The sequence below is a fragment of the Hipposideros armiger genome, unplaced genomic scaffold (assembly GCF_001890085.2).
Source record: "Hipposideros armiger isolate ML-2016 unplaced genomic scaffold, ASM189008v1 scaffold_472, whole genome shotgun sequence".
Taxonomy (NCBI): domain Eukaryota; kingdom Metazoa; phylum Chordata; class Mammalia; order Chiroptera; family Hipposideridae; genus Hipposideros; species Hipposideros armiger.
In genome coordinates this window covers 490319-514132 of record NW_017731822.1, presented here as the reverse complement: position 1 = coordinate 514132, position 23814 = coordinate 490319, and the positions used below count along the sequence as shown (strand labels likewise).

Below are 23814 nucleotides of genomic sequence, written 5' to 3'. Positions count from 1 at the left end.
AATTTTAAATACATTGCTCTACTGTTGGAGTGTGACCTGTTTTAAACTAATTTTGGGAAGCTTTTAGGATATTCTCTTTATTTTTGGTATTAGATTTTATGACTTTTTTGTTGTCATTCACTGTTCTAAGTACTCAGTTAATTTTTTAAAATCTGGAGATGCCCTTTAGTTCTGGGAAATTTTTTGTGCTTACCTCTAACTTCCCTGGTTTTTCTTTCTGGAAGTCCTGTTAGTCACTTCTTTGATTTTTCTTATCTTTTCCTTCACTATTATGTTTTTTTTTTTTGGTCTTTTTGCGCTACTATTATGGGATATCTCCGACTTTACATTTTAATATTTCTATTGAATTTTTATTTTTAATTTAGAGCAACACTTGTTTTCTTATGTTTTTAACTGCATCTAATCTTTCGTGGCTCTATATCTTATCTCTCATGGTATTGAATGTAGATTTTTTTGTTTGGTTTTCTTGTGTGCCTTCATTTTCTCCCCTGTTTCCCCCAGGTTTCATTTTTCCTGCTTGTGTATTTTGGTCTTTGTCTTTAATGCTGAAGATATTCCTTAAATGCCTGGCAATTCATGACTCTGCTCATATTTAAGAGTAAGGCACTAGAAATGAATTGGAAGCTCAGTGTCTATGAGTGGGAGGTTGTTGATGATTGTTCTTCAAATGTAGGGAGGACAGGTGGGGATCTGTACATGTTATGGATGGGGAACCCCACTTCGAAATATCTGTAGGTCTTTTCTTTGGGTCAGTTTCTCCAAGAAGAACACTTGGAGGCTTTTCTTACTTTGAGGATTGACATATGTTATTGGAGTTCTGGGGTTCAGGACAGAGAAAGGAGCCTGGAGACCCTGTAGTCTAGTATGTTAATGTTTCAACCCTGTGTCCCACCACTTGGCCTGTGTCCTCTCACCTGGAGTGTTACTCCTTCAGTTTCTTCAGGGACTAAACCTCTGGTTTCTTGTGGGTGTGGAGTGATGGGGATAGTCCCCAGACTGTGGAAGGTAGACGGGACCAGGGTGTTCAGTCACTAAATACCAGTTGCTGATTTCCGTTTTATATTACCCTTGGTATCAGTGGCTTCCAAATGATCTTTTCAGGGTCCTGTGGGGCAAATTGCCTCACTTTTGGTGTCCTTCTCAGTAGGCACTTAGGTTGTAATGTTTTCTGCTTTACCGAGTGAATTACCGCTCCATCCGGTTTTGTGTTTTTTTTTTTTTAGTTGTCAAAACCTGATAGAAATGATCTCTGCTGTCACATATCTCTTCCCCTTTATTTCTTTATTCTTCTGTTTACCTTATAATCATTTTTACGGATTAACCCCTATGACTCCTGGGATCAGTCCATCAGCCTAGAAGTTAACTAGCAGTTATATCTTTGATTTTAAACTTTTTTGTTTTTGCCCAGGTCTCTGCTACTTTTCAACCAGAACAATAACTAACAAAACCAACAACAGCAACAATAACAATGAAACCAGGAATAAAGCAGTGCCTTAGCGCTTGACCTCTGTCTGATACATAATTTGGGCGATGCAAGCCCAGGGAGATGAGACTGAGAAGAGAAAAGGAGGCAAGATGCAGACCAGTGCCCTTTCCAGGCTCACTGCTACTCTGAACAAGCCTGCAAGAGATTTAGAAGTTTCTTCAACAGGTTTTTTTTTTTTTTTTTAACAGCTTAATGGAGGTATATTTTATGTATTGTGAAAGTCACCCATTTCAAGCATACATTTCAGTGATGTTTAGTAAATTTACTGAGTGGTGCGGCCATCACCACAAATCAGTGTTAGAACCCTTTCATCACCTTAGCAGGATTTCTCATTCTCATTTACAGTTAATCCCTGTTCCAACCCAGAGCCCCAGACAACCACTAATCTATTTCCTGTGTCCATAAATTTGCCCTTTTTGAACATTTCAAATAAGTGAAATCATACAATGTGTGGTCTCTGGTGTCTGGTTTCTTTCACTTTGCATCATGTTTTTGAGGTTCATCCATACTGCTAAGTGTGGTAGCTTGCTCCTTTTTATAGCTAAATAGTTTTCCAGAGTGTGGATGTGGTGCTACGGTCTGTCTATCTGTTCAGCAGTTGGTGGATGTTGTTGTTTTTAGTTTTTGGCTATTGTCAGTAACACATTCAGCAGTGTTTTGGCCTAGCGTCCTGGACTTGTCTTACATGATGGGAGAAAGACTGGGAATTGATCTGCCTGGCTCTTCCTAGTTCCCATCATACGACCAAACGCCTCCCTGTTCTGTGACCCCGAGTGCCTGTCTGCTTCTCTGAGGCTTTGCTTTCCCCACTCTCATTATTAGTCATTACTGTGAGTTCGTTATTTCTTTAAACATGAATACAGTTTCTTATTGCTGTGAAGACAGACTGGTCACTATCAGTGAGGTCATTGGTACCAGGAACTAGGCCAGACCAGTTTTGCCTTCTCACTCTTTTGGGGGGATTCCATTCTGTAATAGCTGGCCATTTACCATGTGATGCTCAAGTCTGGAGTTTTCCTTTATCGGGCAGGTAGAAGGTGTTGACTCACCAGGTTTTTGAAAAAAAGAACAAAACAAAATCTATTCTCTTCGGTCAGAAGGATGTGTACCAAATAATGAATAATTTGTTATGTTGTGTATGGAGGGATACAATTACTCATTTGATTCGCTTCAAGTGTACCTTTCAGAGTCTTTTTCTCATCTTTTATTTTAAAGTACTTTTATATCTTTTATTAGGGATTTCCTACATCCACTCTTACCTGCTGTGATAATAACAGAATACTGGTGTCGAGCAGAACCCTCCGGCCCATGAGTTTCTCTGCGACCCTCTTTATGTAATTGCTGTGTAGGTTTATGACTATTCAGTTCTAAGACCTCAAGTTCAAGGACTGATATTACCTGAGTTAGGGCTGTACATCCAAGGAACGTACAGTTTATTGGGGATCCCAAGTGAGGCACTGAGTATTGTCTGAGGTTGAGGATATGCATTCAAGTGACGCACAGTTCATTGAGTGTATTCATTCACCTGCTAGGGCATGCCTTAAATTCTAGGGCCTTTCCTGTTTGAACTTGACATATTAGAGCCTCTGTTCTCTGTCTGTATGTTGTACATATGCTTTCATCCATTCTTCTTCCTTTAGTTTCCAGAAAAAGAACTTGTGGATGTTCAATTCAGCTGTTTACTTTTCAGTGATTTGAGGGCTTAGTATCTGTTTTGTGTTCCTCTGTCTGTGGATGTTTTGAGCTTGCCCTGCTAGGCAAGATTTCTTTCGGTCATTTATTCCCTAGGTACTTGATGCATACACGGTATGGGCCAGGCACCATGTGAGGCTTGCTCACTGGTGACAATGAACAGGAGGGGCAGTTGTGGAGCACAGAGGAAGCAGTTTTAAGGGGGTGCTACTGCAGGTGGGGAAGAGCAGGGCCTATGGGAGTGTGTGGCCAAGCTGGATCTGATCAAGCAGATGTGCTAGTGTTGCAGGATGAAGCTTTATGATTTAAATTCAGGGTTTCTGGATGAGGCATCCAGGGGCGAGGATCAAGGAACAGCCAGCTTGCAGTTAAAACAGGCCTTGAGCTGATGACTTGTCATCTTGGTTAATAGAACTTTGAATAAAGATAGGAGGGGGACATCCATTGATTATGGTAATTGCCGGCCCCTTTCAGTTTGCCTTGAGCCATCTGTCTCTTGGGAGGCCCAGGTCCTACATCTGCTGCTGTTTCCGCGTTCATTGCTGTTTTGAATCTCCTGCATCACTTAGGAGTTATCAGTTTATCCATTTAGCACCCTCAGCATCTGCAGAGGAGGAGGGTGGAGAGGAACTCCCATCAGACCTTTTGAGAGTGTCCTCTGAGCAACATCTGGAATTGTACCTGGAGTATTCGGTGACAGGCTGGCCTTACAGTACACACATACGAGAGACTTCTTTACTAATCTGCTGGTCCCCTTGACCTAGGGGCTGGAAGGAACCTCTGTAAAATGGGAAGAACGGTGTGCAGCATTGTGATATTCAAATAGTTTTTAATAAGTTTTTGAAGTTCAGGTTATACAAGGAAGTGATTAAAAGGTGAAGTTTTGCATTTCTGTTGGTGCTGTATATTTGCTTTTTGATAATACAGACAAAGGGTAATTTTCTTTTCCTAAGCTTACTGAATAAAGTGGTTTTATGGGCTTTTTCAAAAACATTTAATATCATGTGAAATATTTCTCACCTTTCTCTAATCATGCTGGAAAAAGGCTTTTGTTAGTCTCCAAAGAGTGAAATTCTTTTTGTTTTATTTTGTTTAAACAAGGCCTTTCTCAGTCATCAACCCCAAGATTGAATTAGACATTTCGTTAGTTAGCTACTCAATTAGCTGAAAATATATAGTCTCCTCTTACTATATGAAAAAAGTGATTTAAAATGCTAACTATAGGATGTTGATTTTTTTTATTTTCCTTGACCTATATTCTATTTCATTTCTTTCTGGGTCTCCTTGCTGAGGACTTGGTCTCATTGATAGCTTGTCTTTTTCTCCTTTTTTATGCTTTCTTTTGGATTAATTGAGTGGTTTTATGGTTGCATTTTCTGGCTTATTAGCAATAAGTTCTGCTTGTATTGTTTTTTAGGTTGCTTTAGGGTTAATAATACACACTTTAAACCTATCACAGTTTACCTTCAAATGATAGGTACTTCATGTACAATATAAGTACATTACAATAATATCACTTTATTTCTCCCTACCTGACCTTGTAGTATTTTTGGTTTAAATATTACTTTTACATATGTTATAAATTTCAAAAATATATTGGTGTTATTTTTGTTTAAACAGATAAGTACCTTTTAAAAAGATATAAATAGTAAGGGAAAAACCTTAATGTTATATACCCATGTGGTTAGCATTTCTGGTGCTCTCCATTCCTCATATAGATCCACATTTTTATCTGGTACCATTTTCCTCTTGCCTACAGGACTTATTTTATTATTTTTTGTAATACAGGTCTGCTGGTGATGAATTCTTTCAGCTTTTGAATGTCTGAAAACTTTTTTTGTGCTTTCATTTTTGATACTTTTGCTGAGTATAGTATTATAGGTTGCCGTTTTTTTCTTTCAATATTTTAGGGATGTTACTCCATCATCTTCTCACTTGCATTGTTTCTATGGAGAAATCTGCTGTCCTGTTTTATTCCTTTCTATATGTACATGCCATATTTTTTTGCACTGCTTTTAAGATTTTCCCTTTATTTCTGGTTTTGAGCAATTCAATTGTGATGTTTCTTGGTATACATTTCATGTTTCTTGTGCTTGGGGTTTGTGAGCATTTTGCATCTGGGAGTTGAGAGGTTTAATCAAATTTGGAAAAATTTTGATCACTAATTCTTCAATATTGTTTTTCTTCACCTTCCTCCCCTCTTAGGTTTGGGCACTCCCTTTACATGCTTATTAGGCCACTTGAAGTTGCCTTACAGCTAGCTCACTGATGCATCTTTTTTCCCCTTCCATTGTGGGCTTCATTTTGGCTAGTTTCTTTTGCTATGCCTTATGTTAACTTGTCTTCAGTGTTAACTCTGTCATTAATCCCATCCAGTGTATTTTTCATCATTAGAAGGTTTGGGTCTTTTAAAATATTTTCTAGGTCTTTGCTTTTTGAACATATGGAATACAGTTATAATAGCTGTTTTAATGTTCTTGTCTGTGATTCTAATATCTATGTCAGTATCGGTTTGACGTTTCGATGGATATTCTCATTATTGGTTATGTTTCCCTGTCTGGTAATTTTTGAGTAGATGCCAGACATTGTGAATTTTACCTTGTTGAGTGCTGGGTATTATTATATTCCTTTAAGTATCCTTGAGCATTGCTCTGGGGTGCAGTCAAGTTACATGGAAATAATTTGATCGTTTTGTGTCTTGCTTTTATGATTTTTGTTAAGGAGGTCTTGAACAGTGGTCAGTCTAGTGCTAATTATGCCTTACTGCTGAGGCAAGACCTTTATGAGTACTCTACTCAATTCCCCATGAATTATGTGTTTTTTCCATTTGTTTGATGGGAATAGGCACTATTGTCATCCCTTTGTGAGCACCTGCACTGTTCCTTCTGACCCTTTTCAAGACACCCCCTCTCTCCCCAAGCCTGGGGTAGTTTCCTTCTGTGCATGTGCTGATCATTACTTGGCTGAAAACACCGGGCTCCCTCTGCACTGTTTGGGAGTTCTTCCCTTTGTGCAGCTCTCTTCTCTGGTACTCTCATCTGGAACTCAGTAGTTGCTTTGGTCTTCCTGCACGTTCAGGTTCTTCTCCTCAAATGAGGGAGTCTGCCAAGCTCTGCTTGGGTTTCCTCTCCTTGTGTCATGCCCAAAAACTTTGTAAAGGGAGTAAGTCCAGGCAATTGTATGGCCCAGCTCATTTGTTTCCTATCTCTCAGAGATCACTGACCTTCATTGTGTGATGTCTAGGTATTTGAAAACCTTTGTTTCATAAATTTTGTATGGATTTGTTTTGGTTGTTTTCAAGTGGAAAGGTAAATCCAGTCCCTGTTAACTCCACCTTGGAAAGAAAAGTAGAAGTCCAATGGTATGTCCAGTCTGTCTCTTTATTCACCATTCGTTCATTATGAGACATCAGCAACATGATAAACTGAAAACAGCCCCTCCTTCTTTTTTGATGGGAGTAGGAGAGCAACTTTGGATTTTAAAAACACCATTTTCTTAAAAATGGTTTATTGAGATGTAATTCAAACGTTACCCACTTAAACTGTACAATTCAGTGACTTTGAGTATATTCACAGAGTTGAGCAACCATAGCTGCATTTTAGAACACATTTCTCATTCTGAAAAAGAGACCCACGCCCCAATTTTCCTTTCCTTTCCTTTCACTGCCTCTTGCCTTCCCCCACTTCAGCCCTAGGCTACCACTAACCTACTTTCTGTCTCTATAGAATTACCTATTCTGGAGATTTCATATAAATGGAATCAAACAATATGTGTTTTGATTGGCTTATATTGCTTAGTATGTTTTCAAGGTGCATCCATGTTATAGTATGTATTGGTTCATTTCTTTTTATCGCAGAATAATATTCCATTGTATTGATATTCCCCATTTTATCTGTTAATCAGTTGATGAGCATGTGGGTTGTTTCTACTGTTGGGCTGTTAGAAATGATGGTGCTGTGAACATTTGTGTACAGATTTTTGTATAGACTATATTTTTGTTTCTCTTGGGTATATATTTAGAAGTGGAATTGTCATATGGTAACTCTATATCTAATCTTTTGAGGAACTGCTAGACAGTTTTCCAAAGCAGCTATACCATTTTGCATTCCTAGCAGCACTATATGAAGGTTTCAGTTTCTCCACATCCTTGTCAATACTTATAATTATCTGTCTTTTTGATTGTAGCCATCCCAGTACTATCTTATTTTAGTAGTTTTGATTTGCATTTCTCTGATGACTAATGATGTTGAACATTTTTTCACATGGTTATTGGCCATTTCAATATCTTCTTTGGAGGAATGGTTATTCAGACCCTTTGGTTCCCCCCTCCCCTTTTGTTTTATTTTTATTTTTGAGTTGTAAGATTTCTTTATGTTTTCTGGATACAAGTCCTTTGCCAGATAGAGACTTGCAAATTTTTTCTCCCATTTCTTGGGTTGACTTTTTACTTTTTTTGATAGTGCACTTTGAAGCACAAAAGCTTTTAATTTTGATAAAGTCCATTTTATCTGTTACTCTTTTTGCTTGTGCTTTGGTGTCATATTTAATAAACCACTGCCTAAGCCAAGGTTATGAAGACTTATCGCTATGTTTTCTTTTAAGTGTTATAGTTTTAGCTCTTATATTTAGTTCCGTGATCCATTTTGACTTAATTTTTGTATGTGATGTGAAGTAGGGGTGCAGCTTCATTCATTTGCATGTGGTTATCCAGTTGTCCTAGTCATTGAAAGGAATATTTTTTTCCCATTCAGTTGTTTTGGTACACTTGTCAAAAGCCACTTGACCTTAAATGTGAGGGTTTCTGAACTCTTTTTCTTCTTTTCAAAATTTCTGGACTCTTAATTATACTCCATTGATCTCTGTGTTTGTCCTATGTCAGTACCACGTGGTCTGATTACTGTAGCATTGTGCAGTAAGTTTTGAAATTGGGGAGTGTGAGTCCTCCAACTTAATTATTCAAGTGAGCCTATTTTTTTTTCTCGTCTTTTTACTAATGACTGACCCTAGCTCAAGCACTTCATTTCAAGAAACTTTTTTTTTTGCAGTTGCCAAAAGTTTTGTGATTGGGACTTACTCTTCTCGTGATTAAGAGCTTTACTTTTTTGCAGACTAATGTCTATTCATACATATGTCTGTGTCATATAGACAGTAGCCCCCCCAATACATAGTTATGAGAGAGCATCTAGAGATATTTTTGAATCCTTTTGCGCCTGCAAATGCATTAAGTAATGATTTGATAATATCACTGATTCTTTCCGTATCTTAGTGACTCTATAAATTAAGTACCATATAGCACAACAGAGGAAAAAATAAAAGATCTAAGGAAATGGAACCATTTGGAGGCCAAGATATCTAGATGCCCCTACCTAGGTCAGTTTATCATTTCTTATAAAAAACATCACTGTAGAAAGTATTGTAGAGTATGTACAAATTATATACCTAGATAACACACCTATCGTTATTAGAACAATACAGAGAGGTGTTTCTTAAGGAAGATTAAAACTCTGGACTTGAACCACTAAGAAATAGTGTGCCTTGGACTTCAAGGGCTGATTAATCAAAATATTTTGTTAAACCAAAATCTTTATTATGCTTAAAATATTTCATCTAAGAGGAAGAATGTGTTTTGCCAACCCAATATCCCAGTTTCACAATGATAAATGAAAACGTTTCCTATATCTCCCATCACCCTGACCCCACGAGAAGTAAAAAATACCCAAGGAGCTTTCCATTTCAGTTACTGTCCTGAAACTCAGCTGGCCTGTGACAAGAGCAAGTTGTTTAATATCTTCAAGAACCTCACTCAGACGATATAGCTAAATCTCAAATGTAATCCAGAGCGTTGCTTTAAGAAGCAGTGGTGACTTTCAGGCCCTTTGGAAATGTGATGCTGGCCCGTAAACACTAAATAATCAAGTCTTGTCAGGTTCAGTTTAATGTTTATTATTATTATATTCCCAAAACATAGTTTTCATGTAACTTTTTCAACGGCTTGTTTATAAATATTAGCAAAACAGGAACTACCCAGAGCACAGATTTCATCTTAGCAACCTGTTCAGACTAAATTACAGGGAAGGAAAGTTTTGCTAAAGTGCATTTCCTCTACTTGTGAAGAAATCTTTGTTGAGAAATGAACTTTAACTTGGAGAAGATTGTGCCATCTCAATGCAATGAACTTAAGAGACATAGTTATCTTATGTTTCAAGAGAGGTTCTATGAAGACAGCTGCAAGACAACCCCTCTTCCCCCAAAAGAAAGAGTAGAGGAAATATATTCTACAGCTATCTGATAGAACTGACCAGAGAATTCTGTCTTCCCTTTCATCAGCAAAATATGGAAAACTTATCCTTCCTGTGAAGTTCAACACTGACCAACCAACCCTGCATAACAGTGGAAATTAAAACTCCTTTTTGAATCATTTGCAGAATTCATTCGAACTGGTGGTTATTTTTATGTTTACTCATTGAATGTTAGGTCTGCAAGGAAGCTTCGAGCTCATCTAGTTCAAACTTTGGTATAATAACGGGCCTAAGATTTGTTCTGAAGAGGCTCTAGCCCTCTTCCAAAATCACAGAGCTTAGCAGTCACAGAAATGGGACTAAAACCCACCTCTTAGTTAAAAATCAATTCAAAAAATTACTTGCCACTCAACATTTCTTCTGAGTCCCTTAATAATTTTTCATTTTTCAGAGAGTGTGGTAAAGATATGAGGCCACAGGAACGAAATGTATGTGAACTCCATACCTGTATTAGTTTGAACTACCATAATCAAATACCACAGACTGGGTGGCTTAAACAATAGATATTAATTTTCTCACAGTTCTAGCAGCCAGAAGTCCAAGGTCAAAGTGTCGGCAGGTTTGGTCTCTCCTGGGGCTCCTCTGTTTGGCTTGCAGATGGCTGCCATCTTGCTGTGCCTTCATATGGTCTTTCCTCTGTGCGTGTGCATCCCTATGTGTCCAGATTTCCTCTTATAAGGACACCAGTCAACTCGAACAACCTCATTTTAATCCAGTCGCCTCAGTAAGGTCCTGTCTCCAAATACAGTCACTTTCTGAGGTATGGGGAGGTTAAGTCTTGGATATATAAATTTGGAGGAGGTTATGACACAATTTTCTGTTCCTAACAATACCATAAAGATACAGAATAAGGACAATAAAGAGACAAAGTAAGTTTTTGCTCTTAAGTACTAATGCTTTTTTAAGTAATAAATCAAGAATTTCATTTTAAAACTAAAATATATATGGTCTTCTGCTCAGATATATATTAGCATATTTATTCAACACAAAAATACAACAGACTTCTAGATGCTGGAGATACAGAAGTAGCAAAAAAGACAGTCCATGCTTTCATGGAGTTGAGGAAGACAGAAAATAAATATATCACGTGGTGATAAATGCCTCTTTCAGTTGGCCTTTGCTGGGTAACAAACCAGCCCCCAAAACGTAATGGCTTAAAACAACCATCATTTTATTTGCTCATGATTCTTTGGGTCAGGAGTTTGGACTGGGGCCAGGCCCTGCGTGGTCACTCTGCTGGTGTCTTCTAGGGCCCCTCAGGCAGCTGCAGTCAGCCTACCAGGAGCTGCATATGGTAAGACGGGCTGGAAAACTTTCTGAGCACCCTGTCGTTTTCTTTGTCACATCTCTGTATTCTGTTTCTCTTCCTTTCATTCTTCATTAAGGAATATTTAAAAAGTTTTGGATATTGTGGAAATTTTCATTTCAGGGGATTGAGTTGGAGGTATCATGATGACCTTTTAAAAATATCTTCATTTTACAAAAATGTCTACTAACCATTCATGCAGTGTTACCACATGCCCTGTTTTACAGCTAGGCCTTAGTATTTTCCATCCATTTGTTTGGGTAGGATGATACCAGCGAAGTGGTAAATAAGTCAGATGTTGCTTTGTTTTTAGGTGCTCAAATGCCTTGATTCATGTATGGCAGCACTAGACCTGCTTTTCTTAGCTCCACAGGAAATGAGTGGGGCTTGGGCTGGAGGAAGTCATGCATACTCAGCTCTCAGTTTGCAGGCTTCTCATTGGTCCTCTCGGAGAGTAAGTGAAGTTTATTTCCTTCCCCAAATGCTGATTTTGAAGGGGAAATGAGATCTAGCTACAGGTGAACCAACCAGATTGTATCTGCTCTTTATGTGTCAGAAGATGAAGCTTGAAGATGAGTTTCAGTTCTTAGGAAGACTAAAGCAAATGCGGGTTTGAGGCATCAGCACTGAGGTTAAGGCTCATATGATAACTCTTAATTTCTTTGTGTGCAAGGGAGGGGGGAGAACAAACTCTTGATGAGTTAATGAGCTATTTTTAAAATTCATGGCCTTCTCTCATTAGCAGAAAAGTTGGCACGGGCTCCATTGCTGGGCGAGTCTCAGTTTCAGTGGGTTGGGCACATGGCAGTGTCTGGGGTATGCCATCTGCAGTGCACAAGCCGTGTGTTTAAGAGTTGAGGGTCTTCTACAGACAATGATGTTGGTGGGTTTAGAAGAGAAGCCAGATGTGCGTGGCTCAGTGAGGACTCATTAGCCTTTGATAATGTGATTATAAAGATGGATGGAATTGGAGAGGTGAAGACAATAGAAAAATGATTGGAGGCTGGACAGGTTTGTGGGAGTTTTGGAACCAGCACGTTTTATCTGAATTAGTAAAGAGGGGGGATGTCTTGCCAGTGTGTCCAAAAAATAATAGCTGTCTTGAGTACTGACTCCATGAGATCTTTTATAGATATTCCCTCATTTTTATCCTTATCTTACTTATGCGTAGAGAGATTGAGTATTTTGCCTGTAGTTACATAGCTAGTAAGCAGTGGAGAAACCAGGTTTTAAGGCCTTTCAGTCTTGACTTTTAAGTTTAGCACTTAATCATTTGCCAGACCGTTTCTCAGGGTATCGATGGGTTGAGTTGATAGGCAAGATGTAACTAGGCCTGGAGAAGGTCGGAGGGCTTGGGGCCGTGGATGCAATGGGAGAGGGAGCAGGTGGCTTTAGGGTGGGGTTTAGAGGCATGGAGCGCAGAAGTGCCAGCTCTGAAGCTTTCCTTTCCCCCAGTTTTCTGTACCTGGTTTGGTGCTTCTCAAACTTGAACATGCACTTGAATCAGCACAGGAGCTTGTTAAAATGCAGATTCTGATTCAACAAGTCTGGGATGGGGCCTGAGAGCCAACACCTCTAATACACTCTCAACTGATGCTAAAGTAATCTCATACTTTGAGTACTAAGGACCTAGGTGGGCAAAGAAGTTAGGACAGGAAGTGTTGGTGGTTAGCTGCTGATTTATACACCCATTGGAACACAGCTGTGAGGGTGGCTTATTTGGGCTAGGCTTATGTGTCGTCTGTGTAGTGTAAAGTGCCTGGTGTGTCGGCATGTTCAAAATCGATGATTTTATGAACGGACCATACCTTCAGTTGGGATTCTAGTCTGAGAATCACAAGATGTTGATGTAGGGAAGGCTGTTACAGAGATTATGCGGTCCGACCCCTTAGGTTATAGGTGAGCAGTGAGAGACTCTGTGGCCTGGTCAGGACTAGGGTCACAGAGATCAATCTGGGGTCTCCTCTGCCCTCACCGTGAGTCTTTCTCTCTGTCTGTCTGGGGTGAAGGCTGTGCAGCCAAGTGCTTCTCCTCCCACCCCATTTGGTGATTTGGTGACATGACAGAAGTCAGAATAAGAAACTGATTGTGATTCTCCTATTCTGTTTCAGTTTGTAGTGCATTTCCTGGCACAAAAGTGTTTCAGAGAGTGGGTCAGAGGCTGGTGATGGTATCTGAGCCATGGCATTGAGTTTCTAGTGAAAGGATGTGACGTCATTGTGGTATAGCAGGCCTGTCACACAACAGCTGTGTTTTGAGTCTAGAGAGGGGGGAAAATGGGCAGGTGTAAATATAATCAAGTAGATAACTTGGAAGGACTGAGGTGTGCTTTTTTAGTTCTTGATTACATGGTCTCTCTTGCACCTAGGAAAACAGGCAGTAGAAAGTGTCATTGTTGGAATAGAAAATTCAAAAGCCTGATTGTGAGAATAATGGATATAGGTAGGAACAGCTTGAAGATTTAAAGTACTATTGAGAAAGAAACAAGGAAAAAAAATCGGTCTGGGCAGGAATATGTATCCGACAGTTGGAGTTAAGTGTGTGTCTTTTGGGGGGATGGTAGGTAAGGTCCGTGGTTTTCATGTTGAAGACGTGGAGTCCTAGAATGATAGTTCTGGAAAGAACATCAGAGAACCCCTAGATCACCCTCCCTCGTTTGGCCTAGAAAAACCCCAAGGACCCAGAGAGGTGGAGGGACCGAAGGGCATATGATATTTACCAGCTATACAGTAGACTGCCAAATGGACTTTTACATTTTTGCCTAAACTAACTTATTGACACTCTGGCTTTCTCTCATTTTACTCATTTTAAAACAATACATTTTTACTGAGTGCCTGTTATGTGCAGTCACTGTAATAAACATTGTTGTTCTTATAATTTTCCTTTGATTTTTAGATTGTGTTTCCTGAAAATTCAGATCTTCAAGCTAATTCAGTAATCTTCCGTTACTGTTTTCTTAATATAGGAATAATTACTAGATTTGACTGTCTTAGGTTTTAATTTGGAAAGCAAGTGGAATTATTGCAGAATTTCTGGTTTTGGCAGAATTGGTACCACAGTTTGTAGTTTGTTGCATCAGGCTGGTCTTTAGAGAACAATATTTTTAATACTCAAGTTTTCTGTGTGTCACAATTAATAAAAACCACATTTAAAAATCTGTCCTTTAAAAGCACTATACTCTGGGTGAATTGCCTTGAGCACTACTCATAGGTATTTACTAGCATGGATTCAGATCTGATATCTAAATAACGCAGAAAAAATATTCCCATTGTACAAACAGACCTTTGCAGTGTGTCAGTAGGCTCTGAGGTTAAAGAGAAAGAATAAAACCTAGAAATTATTAATACTTTGTGTGAGACATTGATATAAAGCAGCCTTGAGAATCCAAAATCCACTTGGAGTGGCTTTGGAGAGGTGCATTGTTTTCCTCTGACCCCTGTAAAAAAGCCATTTCCCGAGAGGACGTCGCCCAGACTTTGTGAACTGGGGGCCAGCTGATTGGACCGGATGACAGGGCCCAGGAGATAATCTGTATACAGAATGTTTTGAGTAGGGTGTTAAAGATGGGGGTGGTGGGTTGCTTTGTGTAAGTGTGTGTGCATTAATTCATATAGAACACAAGAGTTGTCATAAAGCTGGGGGTAATCCTTTCCCTAGCAAATGCCTAGCAGACAGATCCCCTCTTTCTTGGCTTCTCCTCTTCCCCAAAACCAATAAAAGTCATCAAGACAGCAGGCCTGCCTTCCGCTGACAGCAACTTCCTTGGTGAGTTTTATTCTCTAACTCCTGCTCCGCCTGGTAAACAGAGGTCCTCACAGACCTTCTTGTGGCCTGGAATCTGCTGACCGTGGTTTACAGTGGAGAAGGAGATTGGGGGAGGGGGGATCTGAACCCTCATGCACCTTGGATCATGTTGGGGGAGCTTTTAAGCCTGACCCTAAACCCGTGAGCCCTAGTCTTACTGCACATCACAACCACCTGGGGAACGTTGACACAGCTGATAACTGTGCTGAGGCTCCAGAGACTCTCTGGTCACCTGGGTGGTGGGGTTTTTAAAAGCTCCCAGGTTATTCTAATTGGCGTGAGCTTGGTCAGCACCCTTAGTCTGCTGGAATTGGTCAGTTTCCCTCGTGGCTCTGCTGGGAGTTGAATGTGGAAGCCCTTTGCCTCTTCTCCTTCCTTTTGTTCCTTTTTCCTTCTATAATAACTCAGTTTTGGGAAACACAGATTTCAGCTGATTGTGGAAATTTGCTCCTTAGCTACTTCTGTATTTTGAAAGAAAAAGGTAAATCAAAGTCTGCTTTTTTTCCCTCCCTTTTCACCTCCAACCTCTGAATGGAAAGGTCATGAATTATTATTGATTTTCTGCCCGGCTTAAAGTTTTCAAGTAAGTATGATGTTGGAAGTTCTTCCTTTGGGGAGTTTGTTGTTAATTTCCATGGTTTGTAAAAGACTTCTCATAGATATGACTTGTGTGTAACTTGATTAGAGGATGTTTCCTAGGGGGTCCTTGTACTGTTTCTGGAGGAAGAGGCTATTGAAACTAAGGACTAAAAGGGTTTCAGAGTCACCTGCTCTTTCCCCAGATTTTCCTGTGCTTCAGAATCGCACATGGCTGAGCTGATCTTGTGTATATCAAACACTGACACTGTGTATACTAGTATTCAGCATCTTATCTGAGGATGTTTCCCCGAATTATTTTTTTGCATATAATACAAACATCTTGTATAAACTGATAACACTAATAATGTTTTTTTTGTAAATAGTTGTAAATATAGGAGAGTGTTGCTGAAGATGTTTAGTTGTATGTAGTAAAGGTAAGAAAAATAGGCTATGGATAAGCACACAGTGTGGATAAAGCAAATCACAATTTGTTTTTGCACAGCCTCTGGAAAACTCTTAGAATCACTATTTTTGTTCTGTGAGGTTAGGTCTAAAAAGCGTGACCCTTTGTGTAGCTCGCGTGCCTTCAATAGCTGAAATCGTGGGCCAGAAACCCGATGGTAAATAGAGGCTGTAGGTTTCACATTAAGGAACTTTGAAATGGTCTTTTGTAGGTTTAAAGTATTTACTACATATTTTTAAATTCTTTGTTGCCAGCCTTGTATTGAGATGAGAGGAAACCATAGATGGGATTGATGGATTTAAGTGAGCTTTGACCATGCAGTTGGAGAAGGAAAGGAGCTTGTAAGTTAACTGGCCTGTGCTTCCTCCTGCCCACATTCAGAAAGCCCTCCCACAGCACAGCATCTTGGGCCAGTGTTTTATCCTTGTCCCTTGCAAATCCATAGGGACGGGAGCTCATGGCCACCATTATTTACACCATTCACAGTTGGAAATGTCAGCTGACATTTTCTTCCCTGTAGCTGCTGCCATGGTGAGTGATGACTAGCTAGATAAGGAAGACCTCACTCACGTTTCCCTCAGACTTCTTAGCTTTAGCTGAGCATCTTTCGTCCTGTTGTGTTCTTTTTATGTTTGAGACCTCTCTTTGTGTTTGACATGATACCTGTGGATGTGTTCCAGTTTGATAATGGCCTCTTTAAAAACGATGGTGCATAGCAATGGACGCAGCATTTGTGCTGTCCAGCCAGTGAGCAGTGTAGTGTTACACGCTTGCCAGGCCCTGGACATTGGAACAGTCCTGTAGGACTAGGGTAACTGGCAGAGAGCCATGAGGTCACGAGCGACAGAGCCTCCAGGGACCAGGAGGGATTCCCTTCAGTGCTGCAGTGATAGGACCAGTTGTCTTGAGCTGATCATGTCATCTTTTTGGGCCTCGGATTCCTTTTCCAGAAAAGAAAGGGGTGGGCTAATGTGGGCCATTTATCTCTACAATTTTGAATGCTTTCAAAAGGCAGCCTTTCTGAAACCTCTACTATGAGGATTCGTTAGAAGGTGATTAAAATTTATAGGGCACCAGGTTCTATTTGCAGGATGTCCTCAGATAGTGTTTTGGGTCTAAATTATTTTTTTTTAAAGATTTTATTGGGGAATTGGGGGAAGGGGAACAGACAGGTAGACAAATTGCTGTTTTTGTTCTTCAGCCTAGTTGTGGAGGATGTCGCTTCACTGGCTCATGTTGGGATGATCATTGTGCTCTTCCTGGGTGAGGCAGTCGCTCCCCGGCCATTGGTTGGGCTGCTCACAGCGACTCCCAGTAGCTCACTGGCTACCAGCCGCTCACGCCGGCTGTCAGCCACTCACGTAGCTCACGGCAGCCCACTGCAGCCCCGCTGCAGCCTACGCCGTCACTGGCGACATGACAGCCCAGCTCCAGGTCGAGCTGTTGTTCAGCATCTTAGCTGTAGAGGGCGAGCGTCACTGGCCCTCAATGTGGGATCCGAACCAAAGCCCTGCTGCTCAGAGCTGGCATTCCCAAGCGAGCTCTTAACCAGCTGAGCCACTCAGCCAGCCCTAGATTGGTTTCTTGGTTTGGTATTTTTGCCATGTTTTCCACAGTCAGAGGAGTCTCTCTTTGGAGGCATTAAAACAAAAATCAGCTTTGGGTCTAGAATTGAAGGGCTAGTTTTCTGTCCCCCAGCTGTGAGAGATTTACCCCGAGAGATTACAAAACAAACCGATCCCAACTCCTTACCCAGACCTCCTGGCCTAGAAATTGGTGTTTTTTTTTAAAGTTCTTCTAGTGACTGCACAGCCAGGTTTGGGAAATGCTAGTTTCAAAAGCATTTACTTCTTCTAAATAGTGAAGTATTTACACATGAAATGAGACATGTCTGGGATTTACTTCAGAACAGCCCAGTTCAAGGAAGGAGGTTGGTAGGAGTAAGGATGGAACAAAACTGGCCATGCGTTGGTAATTGTTAGAGCTGGTGATGGATGCACAGGACTTCCATCTACAACTGTACTTTTGTGGTTTTTGACCTTTCCCAGACTGAAAAGGTAAGTTAAAAAACCCCCAAAAAACAAAGAACAGTTTTGGTTTTTGAAACCATTTCCTCTTGCCTATTGTGTTTGTTCTGTGGTCACAAAAGGTAAATGGTAAGGTATGCACCATGCTCATCTCATCTGAGACTTCCTTGGAACCAAGACCCCTCAGCCTGCACCTCTGTGCAAGCTCGAGCTGCTGGCTGTGTTAACCCATGTGATCATGGGTCCAGCGCTGCTTGGCACCATTTTGGCATGAAGTCCACAAGAGAACACGAAAAGAGACATTCTCTCATACAGTGCTCCTGTGCCAAAATCAGCAGTTCAGCACTTGGGTGTGAAAGGAAAACCCTAGTGGGTGGCATTTGTGGTTGATTATTTGGGAGGAGCCAGGACACCTGTGGCCATGAGGTATTCATGGGTGGCATTCAGCATTCAGCAGTTACACTGTAGCTTTCATTTCCTCTCCTTATAGCCTGTTTCTTTGTGGCCACCTCACGTTCTTATTGGTAGAAGTCTGGATAGAAGCTCAGTGTCTTGAACCCATTGAAAGTGTGCTGACCTGTAGGGAATCCCTGGCCTGCCGGGTTTTAGCTTTACAGCTTCCTGAGGTTTGGGTGTTGGTGCCAGAACTAACTTGGACTGGGGGGGAGGGGGTCGTGGCGCGGTAAAGTCTTTAGCTTTTCATCTCTTACACTTTGTGAAGACAAACTAATCAGATTGGCTTGTCTGTTAGAGTTGCAGATTTAAGCATTTTGAAACTACTTTATTATCTTTGAGAATTTAGAATTATAAAGGGTCTTTGGGGCTTGTGTTGTATTTCTGGTGACAAGGATTTTGGGAGGATTCTCATGAAAACTGCTTTTGAATTAGTGTGGAGTTTAAAATCTGATGTAATGAACCATCACTTTAATATCACAGGGTATGTAGCCTGTTGTGGGTTAGGGAGGTCGTTATGGGTGCTAAGCCACAGAGATCCATTGCGCTGTACTTTTTTAGTTTTGATTTTGTTGCTGATTTAGAAATGCATTTGTTTTATTTAGTTAAATATCAGCTAATATTGGCTAATCATTTTAGAGAATTAATTGCGGGCCTTTTGTGGTTGGTAGTAAAAAGTCTTTTATTCATTTTCCACTCTTCGGTTGGCTTAGGTGACACTCATGTGCCATCATCAAGGCTTCGAGTTTTACTTAGAACATAAGTAACTTTATTTTGGAGTTATAGGGCCTTAATGGACAGGATTATAGAACAGGTTCCCCAAACTACAAAGGAAAGAGCAAAAGTTCTTGATATTTGTTTGGTCTGATTGTTTTATGTGAGATAGAGGAGGAATTCAGCTCCGCCTTCTCATAACTCTGTAATGATAGATATGTTTGAAGTCATAGATGCTGTATAGAAACACAGAGCATTTAGCATTTAGTCATATGGCTACCATTTTCAAAAAGAAAAGGATTTATTTATGTAAAACTCAGTGGGGTGTATTCTAGAGGTCGCCTGAGAGTTTTTTAAAAAATAGTTTAACAAATAGTATTATCTCAAAATACCCAGAACTCTAAGGGACCTCTAGCCAGGGAGGTTTTCTTTTGATTGTGACTATGGAACTCCTTAAAGATAAAAGCCAGTTTTATCTGAAATAAAAACTATCTTTGTTAGGCATAACTTACCAAATAAACGACCTGTGTTTTAGACTATACATTTTTTCGGCAAGTACAGATTAATATAAAATGAAAGAGAAAAAAGAGACACTTGTTTGTTGATTTGGCAGTTAGCTTTTAATGAAAAATTGTAAAACAAAGACCAACTATGGTGCACATTTAGGACTCCATGTAGGAAATACGGGGAGCAAAGAGCAAACAAGATGGTCAAATTCAACTTGCTCTCATGATACAGCTGAGGAAACACCAGAGTTGGTAACTTGAAGATTACAGCCCAGAAACTTGGTTCCCAGTCTGGAACGTCATTGGGGTTTTGATCCAGTACAGACAGCAGCAGCACATTTCTCTGCAACACACTAGCAAGGTGTTCATCCGCGGTTCCCCCCTCTGGGGGTGCTTGTCCCACCTCATTTCTGGTCCAGTAGGTCTAAGACTGAGAATCTGTATTTCTAACTGTTGGTGGGTACTGTGGAGGCTGTATCTTTGAGGTAATATCTGTATATTATAATTGCCTGGGGAGCTTTCCTTCCAGCATTTTATTATGAAAAAATTTCAATCTACAGAAAAGTTAGAAGTATAAAATGAATACCCATATACATTCACCTCCTAGATTTTATAATTAACATTTTATTATATTTGCTTTCTCATACAATCATCCACCTGTCCCACCCATCAGTCCAGCCTATTTTTTTTTAGACAATTTTCTTAGAGCAGTTTTAGGTTTGCAGTTAAAATAAGGTACAGAGATTTCCCATATACCCCTGTCCACCCAGGCACAGCCTCTCCAACTATCAACACCCCACCAGATGGTACGTTTGTTACAGTTGATGAATCTGCATTGACACGTCATTATGACTAGGAGTCCATAGATCCATTAGGGTTCACTCTTGGTGGTGTACACTGTGGGTTTGGAGAGATGTATAATGATGTGTATCCATCAGTATAGTGTCATAAAGAGCAGTTTCACTGCCCCTAAAATCTGTGTTCTGCTTCCTTCCCCCAGCAACCACTGATCTTTTTACTTTAAAACATTTTTGCCTTTTCCACACTGTCATAATTGGAATTAAACAGGACAGGCATACCTCGGAGACAATGTGGATTCGGTTCCAGACCACTGCAGTAAAGCAAATCACACACATTTTTTGGTTTCCCAGTACGTATTAAAGTTACGTTTATACTATACTGTAGCTTGTTAAGTATGTGGTAGCATTGTGTCTAAACAGTGTTCATATCTTCATTAAAAATGCTTTATTGCTAAAAAAAATGCTAACCATTCTCTGAGCCTTCAGCGAGTCTCAGTGTTTTTGCTGGTGGAGGGTCTTGCCTGGATGTTGATGAAAATGCAGTATCTGAGACGCGCAATGAAGCGGAGTGGCTAACATGAGGTGCGCCTGTATGTAGCTGGTTTTCTAAGGCCTTTCAAAATAAGTTGCTGAAATCAGTACCTTTTACCCAGAAACATTTCAGCTTGTGTATCATTAAATGGAGCGCAGTGTTTATGTACACTTTTTTCTTTTAGGAAAATTACATGTCATGAAATGCACACATCTTAATGGGTTCTGAGTTTGTAAACACTGCTTTAACCCAAACTCTGTATCAAAATGGAGACCTTTGCCATCACATTGGATGCTGTTAAAAACTTAGCTGTTTCTGGGGCCCCATTGATTAATCTGGGATGAGGCCCAGGCATGGATATTTTAAAAACGAATCTACCAGGTGATGTTAACGTGCAGCCATGTTTGGAGACCACTGCTCTAGATTTTTCTATTTTTTTTGTAATATGTGAAAGAAATTGATTTATATTTGGAAATCTGGCAAGATTAAGAAATCAATCAATCTGTGACATGAAGAAGACTGGTGAGTGTTGTACACATGTTCAGTGTTCAAGGAACCTGAAGATGCTGAAAAACGAAACAACAGATGAAAGGAAGTAACTTTTATGACTCAAAAAATGATTTGTTGATTGTGAGTTTCTATCCCTTCCTTCCTGTCCTTTTTCTTTTTCAGGATCTTCCCTGAAAAACTCTGCTGGACATTGTGGGAGACATTGTATTTAGAAGATATGACTTTTGTTTTAGCATTAGGTTTATAAACTCTAGTCCTCAATTTTTGCCCACTTTTCATAAAGTGATAAAGTAGGACTGTGTTTCTCTAGTTGTGGGGTGCAGTGCATTAGTGGGAAGTGTAGCCAGGTTAATGGTCAAGACTATCATCTTTTCTTTTAATTGAATAGAAAAAGTGTATCACATGTACTCAGGGTGTTTTGTGTAAGTTTTTGAAACATTTGAGTAAAAATGTGTTACGTGTGTATTGGGTGGTGGTTTTACATGAATTTTTTATTACAGGTTACAGTCAAAATAGTTTGAAAGCTAATGAACGGGAGATGCTAGGTTTTTTTGTTTGTTTTTAGCTGAGCCATCCTGTCACCTGTTGGCAGCTCAGTGGCAGCTCAGCTCTGGCCGGGCATCGAACCGCTGTTGCTCAGAGCTCAAACCCTTGAGCGAGCTCTTAACCAACTGAGCCACTCAGCCCGCCTAGGTTTTTTTTTCAAGCAAAAGTGAGGAAATAAAAAATAAATGTTTAATTGAACAGACATTTCTTTTGAAATGAAATCCAGCTGTGTTGCCCATTGTTCTCTGCACCACATTCCTCCTTTTGTTCTGTTCTGCTTTGGCCTGGAGCTTCACTGGCTGCACCTACCAAGGTAATTTCCTCTTACCCACCTTCGTTTAGTTGCTCCGCACCCCCACTGAAGACCCAGCACCACGTCCTCCAGTAGTGTTCCCTGTCACTCCCCAAGTCACAGGTCTTTCTGTCTCATGAACTTTTGTCACATCTCCTGTCTTCTCCCATCTGCCTTACTCTCCTTTGGTACTCATGGTGTTTCCTGGCTTGAGGGTTATCTTATAGTATTAAAGGCATTTCCTACAACCCTCAGCACAGCCTTGGGTTGCATGCAGAGGACAACTGACTGAAGCGTCGGGCCCTGTCCTTGTTTCTCCTTCCGCAGCCCCACGGGCCTTTGTGGATGCCGTGGCAGGAGACGTCACGACCTCGCTGGGGAGACAGACTGGGAGCTGGAGTGGGACCAGGAGACCTGCCCTTGAAAACATGTCTGTGGACCTAGGATGGGAAAAAGGAAAGGCTTATTTAATTTGGATTCTGCTTTCTTCAATATGTAACATTTTTTCATATTTCCTTTTTTTTTTATCATTTGAAATGGCAGGTTGGCATTTTGTAGATTTCTACCATTATGATATTAAAGAACAGTTTGGCAGATGGTTTATTTGGGGATTTTATTCATGGTTTGCTTTTCCTGTTTTCCTCTGGTCCTGAGAGATTTTGTGATGATATAATTTTGAGTCTGGGGCAGAGAAGTGTGTAAATTTGACTGGTAGGCCATCTCTCTCTTACTGAAAGGCCCACCTTTCTCACCTTCCCCACTTTTTGATGGCAGTGGGGACAGTTTTTCAGATGATGTGTTGTTTATAGCAAAAGAGAGCAGAAGTTAGTCACGGCGAGTTCGTAGCACTGCAGAGAAGTCCTAAGAAGGTCAGGTGGGGGAAGGAGCTGGTCTTGCCGCCTCATCCATTCCTGTCGTCCCAGAGGGCCACTGTTGCATGTCAGACATCACACCACTGACTCCAGGACTCTGGTGGGATGAATGGCCATGAGCACTGGCCTTGTCTTGTGTAGGGCCTGTTCCAGTCCTACCCAGAATGAATTGAAATGGTTTTAGTATCGTTAAGGGTACTTTTTTCTCTTGAGGATATCATTACGTCTTAAATTTAATTCCTGTCGATTCACTTCAACTCAGAAATATGTCGAAGAGTACATTTACAATGATTTGAATGGACAGTATGTTTTTTAAATTTGTGAAGCAGAGAGCAGAAAATTGTCTCTTTTACAAATGGAGGCTACGGGCACAGGAAAGGATTTGAACATGAAGCTGAGATTGCGCCCTGCTCCTGGTTTTTAATTCACTCAAGATACCTTGTAAATAAGTTTTGGTTCCTGTTGGTGGATTTTATCTTTGTCCTTCCAGAAATGACTAGAAAATTCATGAAGAGGTCCATAATCTTTCATGGACTTACCAATAAAATGAATCTGCCCCTTAATTTTGAATTGGGGAGAGGAATCTGGCTCTGTACGTTGCTGTGGTAACATATGTAGTAAGACCAGCATTGAAGGAGTAGATGTAGATTTCAGTATAATTTATTATTAATTTTAAACTCTGTGGGAGCTGAAATGGGCTCAAAAAGCTAACAAAAGCAACTGGTGTGTCATTTGCCATGGCCCAGGGGCTGAAGTAACCTACACACCCTTCCTTCATGAACTTTCCGGAACTTACTTAATTCATGTTGACTTGATTCCTTTGAGAACTCATTACCCCTGAGGGGCTCCTGTGGGGTGGGGCTGAGGAGAAAATGGCAGGCAACCATCTCCGAAAAGTGGTTTTACCATCTTGAGATTAGTAATGTTTAAAGT

The 23814-nt window shown here is 40.4% G+C and overlaps 1 protein-coding gene across 28 annotated transcripts in view; it reads left to right on the top strand.

Moving 5' to 3' along the window:
* MAP4K4 (mitogen-activated protein kinase kinase kinase kinase 4) overlaps positions 1 to 23814 on the top strand; it is a 192994-nt gene that overhangs the window by 7650 nt on the left and 161530 nt on the right. Inside the window, exon 2 of one of the 28 annotated variants that reach the window (XM_019666484.1) lies at positions 1409 to 1651. The exons of the other annotated variants lie outside the window; for them this stretch is intronic. The gene's annotated coding sequence lies outside the window, so the exon portion shown is untranslated. The remainder of the gene's footprint in view (positions 1 to 1408; positions 1652 to 23814) is intronic. 28 annotated transcript variants of the gene reach the window in all.